This window comes from Scleropages formosus, chromosome 21 (assembly GCF_900964775.1).
Source record: "Scleropages formosus chromosome 21, fSclFor1.1, whole genome shotgun sequence".
Taxonomy (NCBI): Eukaryota; Metazoa; Chordata; class Actinopteri; order Osteoglossiformes; family Osteoglossidae; genus Scleropages; species Scleropages formosus.
The window spans coordinates 3,840,054-3,847,543 of NC_041826.1; positions in this window are offsets into that span (position 1 = coordinate 3,840,054).

Genomic DNA, 7,490 nt, shown 5'->3' on the forward strand with positions numbered 1-7,490 from the left:
CAGACAAAAGACTTGAGGCAAAATTCACAATAAGGAACCAAGTTCAGTCTAATCCAGCCTAATTTAATGCTCTGTATTGAAACTTTCCATCAAGAGTACGGCATCATCATTTCTAGCAGCAATAGTTAATGTCCCAGTCATGATCATTCTTTTTATATTAATTTCACAAACAAATCCATGGTTGGACAGTGAATTTCAGGAGTCTTAATCACTTTCTTGAAGGAGTCAGAGAATAATTTTCAGATTATCCCATAACAGCAATTTTTCCCTCTGGAATGAAATGTTGTAAATCATTCTGGTATGCTCTCCTTATAAAAAATATGCTTATATAAACTTTATGAAATAGTATTTCGTTGACTGATTGATAATGCATTTCCACTGGCTAAGAGATCACTATCAATAAAACGGTGTCTTGCAAGATGACACAAATGCAAATAGAAAATGGGTTCTAGAAAGATTTTAATTGCATTAGACAATAAGTTCAGCGATAACACTGATTAAAGTAGAAGTGCCACGGTATCTGGTCAGAAGTAACAGATGGAGGAAGGCCAGAAAGTATCACCTGGAGTATAGAATTGTGCTTACCTCTGGGGTCCTATGAAGAAAATTCCACTATCAAAGAACCACAGGAGATTAAAACCCACATAAATAATCTTCCCCAGTTTGTCATGTGTGCTTATGTGTTCTGTCCATTTATATACATACATGAGATAGAAACCCAAATCAACTGAAATATAGAAGTGCACATTTCGAATAAGTCATGAGTCTGGCTTTAGGGCTTCATCTTGATTTTGAACTGTCACATTTAATTATTTATCCAATTGCCTTCACATTTCCTTTGATTAGATGACTGTGTTGTATGAGTAAATGTAGACAGCTAATTATAAAACTTAACATAAGTCACCTTGGTCAAAGGTGTCAAGTAAATAAATTAAAAATAAATAAGGAATGAGAGGGGGTTTACCATAGAACTCGTGGTTGGGCCCATTTAAATCAGCCAAAGATTCATCCATCCATCTTCATTAACTGCTTGCCCTGCTTTGGTTTGCAGGGGTCTAGTGCCTATCCTAGAATCACTAGGCTGGGGGAATACCCTCAACAGAATGGCAGTATATTGTAGGATCTAAAAGATACATTTCATTTACACTGATTGATTTAGCAGACACTTCTCTCCAAAGCTACGTACATCTCACAGAAATACAATTTGTGCATTACATTAGGAGGAAGGGAGAAATAGTTGCACAGATGTGATTCTTAAGTAAGTTAGTTTCTTCCTTTCCCCTATACGCACCAATGTTCATCGCACAAGTAGGTGCATAAAACTCAGAATAGACAATTCCTAATCACCTGTCTATTATTATTATTATTTTTAATATTTAATTTAATATTTTTTTTTACATACAGCAAATCATTATTTATACTATTATTTTTACCTTGCTCAGCCTGACTGCTGCAACCCTGAGCTGGACAAGCAGTTGCTGATAATGAGTGACAATGAAAGCTAAACAATATTATTAATTTGTTTACTACAGTACAGTAAGCAAGAAATGCTGCTATGATAACCATATGATAAAAATCATTAACAAAGCTGTGGTACTCAAAATGTGTCTTTACCTCAATAAACTGTGTTTAAACCATTCCCAAATAAATGAAATACATAAAAAAATATTTGAAAGGGTTAAAAAAAAAAAAAAAAAAACAGCTCAAGGTCACAACGGACAGATTTTTAGTATGGACTTCAGTGTTCACACAAGCATCGTATCTGTTTTGAGATTTGTTGCACTTCCCTTGTTCAAGTGATTATGTAGAGGTCTTTCTATAATTTTTGAATGAAGGAATCCTGGACTACAGAGATTTGTATAAGTGAAATCTATAAATCTAGTTAGGTTTTGGGGCAAAGTGTTTATTACAAGATCACCATTAAATTAAAAACTTATGCCATTGTCAATGAGTTTGGATGAGTACTTGGGGTTATTAAAAATTCAAGTCATGTTGATCCCTTGTTAACTGACCATAAACAAAATGCATCCACCTCAATGGGATTTAGATAAGACACACAACTATCAAATTACAATCTGTTCACTGCTTTCTCTGCTTTTGTTTGAGTTTAACAGTGTTGCTTTTCTTCTCTGCTTGCAGTTTCACTGAATCCCTTACATCTTCTTCCATTGATTTGTTAACATGGCAGATTGTATTACTGCGGTATTACCTTATGTAAACATGAGTTGTCCACTTATTTTTATAACCTGGGACATCAGTAGTATGGCCCTTGAAATTAAGAGGGAGACGATTTTAACATTCCTAAAAACAGTGGTTGGTTGCATTACTATAAGAAACCAATATTTTCTTAGTGCAGCATATCAGACTTCAATGAATTGGTCAAGTGTATTCCTTTATCTCTAACAAAGGAGACAATGACTTGTCTTTTAGAGGCAGTGCATGGTTTTATAAATGAGCCAGAGTGTTTTCATTTGCACCTCCCATAGATATAAGGCACGGAATTTGAAGCTCATTACTTCCTCTGGGTTCTCGTCTATGGTGCACCTTGGTCAGCATTGTGGCCAGCGTTTCCAGGATAGGCTCTGGTTCACCATTACCTTGCCTGGCTGCCTAAGCTTTTCTCTCTTTTTAATGAATTTACTTCAGAGCAGTACACAGCCATAGGTTATTTATGGAGTTCTCTTAACTCTGATGGAAATCTGTTCATGGAACTTTAATAAATTTATTCTGGCAATCTGATAGCATACAAGCATGCTGGAATGGTGTTCATTCAACTATAAAAAAGGTCTTTAACAAAAAAATTGATTTACACTTTAAGAATCACTGTGAGCATCATTTTTGAGGCCAGTGATTAAACACCAGTTGCAGGTTCTAGTTCTTAAGGTAGCCCAATGGACTCCTTGGCAGAAAAAGCAGCTTTCATTGAAGGCATCACAGCTCACCCATTTTTGCAAGGGCATCTTCTAGGACTTGAACCAACAGCCTTCAGATTCCAGGCTAGTCCAGTTAATAGCCGCTCAACCTGCTGTGATGGATTGTGGAAAGTGTAGCAAAAATCTAGCCAGTCCACAGCACTGCAGATCAGACACTGTTTAATTAAGTTTCCTTTCATAAGGAACTTTGCTTACAAGAATACCAGTGAGTGGAAAAAACTATTTACTGTCCACTGTCCATGTATCACATTTTAATTGACCTTATTTAGAATGATACCGTTTTCTTTTTTTAACTTATATTTCACAAATGGGTGGTTTAAATCACCTCAAAAGCAAGCAGTCCTCTGCCAACAGGTCTCTGGAAGTCACGATACTGATAAATAGGAGACATGCTGAAACATGCCCTTCTCACAAGGCACCAGATGGAAACTTACAAGCCACTAAGTCTGGCATTAAGTCTGGCATTCCAACAAAAACATTAAAAAAAAAAAAAAAAAAAGCGCCATGGAATTTTAGCAGAAATTACACATAAAAGTGCCAAGCACATTTTTCACAGGAATTCTCAGAATTTCCCATCAAACTTGAGCTTTGCAACTCATGGACAACACAGTGGTGCAGCATTTGTACGACACAAGTTTTGATCCAGCTCAGTCTTGCATATAGTTTGCATGTTGTACTTGTGTTTGCATGGGTTTCCTCAAAGTGCTCTGGTTTCCTTCCTTCCTTTCTGAATTTCAGGTGTGTTGGGGACTCAGAATTGCTAATAGTGTGTAAACGTATGTATATGATTTCCCTGCAGCGGAGTGGTGTCCTTTCTAGGGTGTACCCTGCCTTGTTTCCTATGTTTCTGAGATAGGCTATGGAGCAGTGTAACCCCACATAGGACAAGCACATGATGAAAACTGAAAACCAGATTGAGTTGATAAATTGCTTTGATGGTTTCTTTTAACTCCCTGTTTGTTTATTTGTTTATGTACTGTATACTGTAACAAGTAGGGAGAAGTGTGGACAAGAACTGCTGTGAATTGCACCATGCCAGTCCTTGGAAATGACTCACATTTTTACTGAAAATCAAAGCAACATGTTCTGACGGGATGTCTGTGGGATTGTCAGCACAAATCAGAGCATGGAGAACTCTGTGAGGGAGGATTTGCAACACTGACTCCAGGAAGGCAATGAAAGGAAGCATTGCTTACATCGTGTGTCGCTTTCATAGCTGAAGTGGTCAGCATCTGTCTGCCTTACATCACACATATAATATATTAAAGGTGTGTTGGGTGGGGATTTGTGGATTGGTTCCCACACACAGTCTCAGTTTCCTGCAGTTTCTGTGCCACCCAAGTTGACCAACTGTCTCTGGTCTGGGTTCCATTCGGACCATTTCCCTGACAACGTTTGCTTGTCCAGCAGCCTGAGAGAGAAAGGCCAAAGCAACAAAGGTAAATGTTACCCTGATTTTACTGTGGCGTAAACCAAGCTGCTTTTAGGGCATGTGACTTTGAAACAATAATTTTATCGATAATCACATGGTAGCAGTTCTTTCCACCTTTTCTCTTCCATCTTGTTTAACCTGAACAAAAGTGTGCCAGATCTTAATATATACACGTTTTCTGTCTCAAAAATTTAAAAAAAAAAAATGTTGAAGTGTGAACAGGTAATTTTCAAGACTGATGTGAAACATTATCACCGATGTGGCTAGAACTATGACATCAAGAAAAGGTTTACCTTTTAAACAAAACAGTTACGACTTAAAGAATTACAAAATAATGCCACTTGTCCAAAAAAGGGCAACACATTCATTCATTTTTAAACCACGCAGAACTTTGTTCAAACAAACACAGCAGTGAAGAAGTAAACAACAACAAAAACAATCCTTCATCCGACGGCCGTGACAGATTAGTGTAATTGGAGCATCTGATTACAGTTCAGAGAAGAGGATTATGGGTTGCTCCTGACTGGATGAGAACAATGAAACAAGGGAAATGGGTGACACATTGCTACAGAGATGTTTGTAGACCCCCAGGACTGCTGCTGAGTCACACAGTTGACACAGTTTGCATAAGGGAGGTGGTGCATTCTTGAGAGCACCACAAAGACCTCTTGTTGCTTCTGCCTTGATAGGTCTCCATACATTTGAACAGACAAAGGGAAGACAACTATCACTATATACAACCCCTCTGTTTCAGCTAAGTGTCTTTTCTCAGTAGGGCTTTCAAAAGCATCAACACTATTACTTAAAGTACGAAAAAATGGTTAACTTTTTGCATTAGCAATTTTCTACGCAAAATGTAATAGTTTGATTTCTAGGCAAAATTTCGAGTTATGCAAAATGATCTTCCAGCTGATGTTCAAGTAATACTTGTAGGACATGATGCACATGTACAGTATACATCTTCAATTAAAAATAAACAATCTCTGAGATTTGTCCATTATAGATAGTGAAGCATTTACTTTACAGTGCCAAGTCCTCCAGAAGAAGTTCACATACCATTGATCCCAATCTGGACTTGTCATCTTGCTTTTTGGTATGTGTCCAACATTTGGATCATGACACTAGGGTGTTACCTCTGTGAGAGGTCAGTGGCACATAAGGATTGTAACTTTAGTCTGTCGGAGATCTGGAGATTCCCCTGCTGCCTAGTGCTCCTGGCACTGTTAGTAGGGCTTGTTGTTTTGGTAACTGTTGGCAGTCATGGCCAACAAAGGGAGCAATGTTATTTGCATTCAAGTATGTATGAATTCTTTTCTTATCAAAACTTTAATTACCTTATTCCCCTTCTTTTTAGAAAGACTTATTCTGTCTCCATAATTACATTTTCCATAACATTTCAAACTCCCTTTGTTATTATGTCCCAGTATCATTTGGCAGGGATGTTGCCGTTGACATAAAGTCTGTGGAATCAGGGTGGAGATCCTTGACACCTGTATTCTCAGTAAGACTTGGGATTGCAACATAATGCTGCAACCCATTGCTTAAACCACCTAACTGTTTACATCTCCTTGAACTGATATGCTGTGGTGGATCAACCACATTTTTGTATTATTCTTTTGGACTAGGCACAAGACCCTTTTAAATAAGGTTCAAGACAGTTTGTTGCTGGACTTGGTGGCAGTCAGCCACATTAAAGAATTACTGGCTCAGATTGTAATTGGTTTGGCTGGCTTTGGAAGACCTTGTCTAGGAGACTTGCCAAATTATATTAATTTGGCTCCCAGAAGACATTGAGATACGCAGAATGAACCACCGAGATATTGCATATGATTGTGCAGACATGGGCAACTTTTTCTTTCCCTGCCAAAACCATTGTCAAGACCTCCTGATAGCAGGAGGCCATCAAAGAGCCAGATAAATCACATAAAGAGCCCTAAATGTAATTAATATTGATACTTAAATGAGGCCAAATGATAATTAACAGAGTATATAAAGGTCCCGTGCCTATATACTTGGTAAATCTTTTTTTTTTTTTAAATTTTTGTCAGTTTAGGGACATCTAGTCATTGTTACTTTTTGGTAGGCATCTGGGAGGTACAGTGAGCAGCGCTGTTGTCTGACAGGGTCTGAGTGATGCATGAGGCTGTGGGTTTGATCCCCACTCAGTTTGTATGTGCCCCCTGCATTTGCATGGGTTTCCTCCATTGTCCAAAGACATGCTGTTCAAGCAGATTAGTCAGTCTAGGTCACCCGTGATGTGTGAATGACAGAGAGAATGTTTCACTGATGTATCGATGAATGACCCATTCTAAGTAATGTTTCTAGTTTGGGTAAGTTACCTTGGGTGAATAAGGTGTGGGCTGATAACACTACATGGTGTTCTTTGGAGAAAAGCATCTGCTAAATGAAGTAAATAATGTGAGAAGCCTATTTCAAGACTGGTATCACAATTTTGATATGCAGTCTAAAAAATAGCTGGAACACAGAGGTAAGCAAAAGACAACTGAAGCATTGAGTGTATATGTGTGCACTGTTTCCTGGGTGTTGCATGAATGTGGTTGACTTAAGTGTCTTACTGTGTTTCACCAGGAAATACTGTATTCAGACTGTATGATAATTTGGATGAATTTTGGGAAATGTAGTCATGATGCATGTATATGCATGCATGGATGGATGTATGGATGATAGGCCTAAAGCATTTATTAAAACCATGGGTTTTAATAACGACATGCAAGTTAATTTCTTTGAAACTGAATTCATATTCTCATAATCCAGAATGATACATATTGTCATGTCACCGGACGGGAAGCAAGCGGGAGCGATGGACTCAAATGCAGTGCTCAAAGGGGTAAGGCAAAAGAGTAGTCAAAAGACAGACAAGGGTCATGCGAGGAGTGGACGTCATCAAAAGGAGTACACAGAATTGTGGACAGTAAAGCTGAGCAAGAGATCACAGAACCAGTAATTGCTCTGGGAAGAGGTTCCACATGGAAGAGCTTCCGGGGCATTCTTTTATCCTCTATTCCTTGATGAGCTGCAGGTGGCGCTGATGGACCAGCGGGCATGACACATATGCAATAAGTCTTAAGGATTAATTTGCAAAATCCAGAGAACAGTAAGATGTT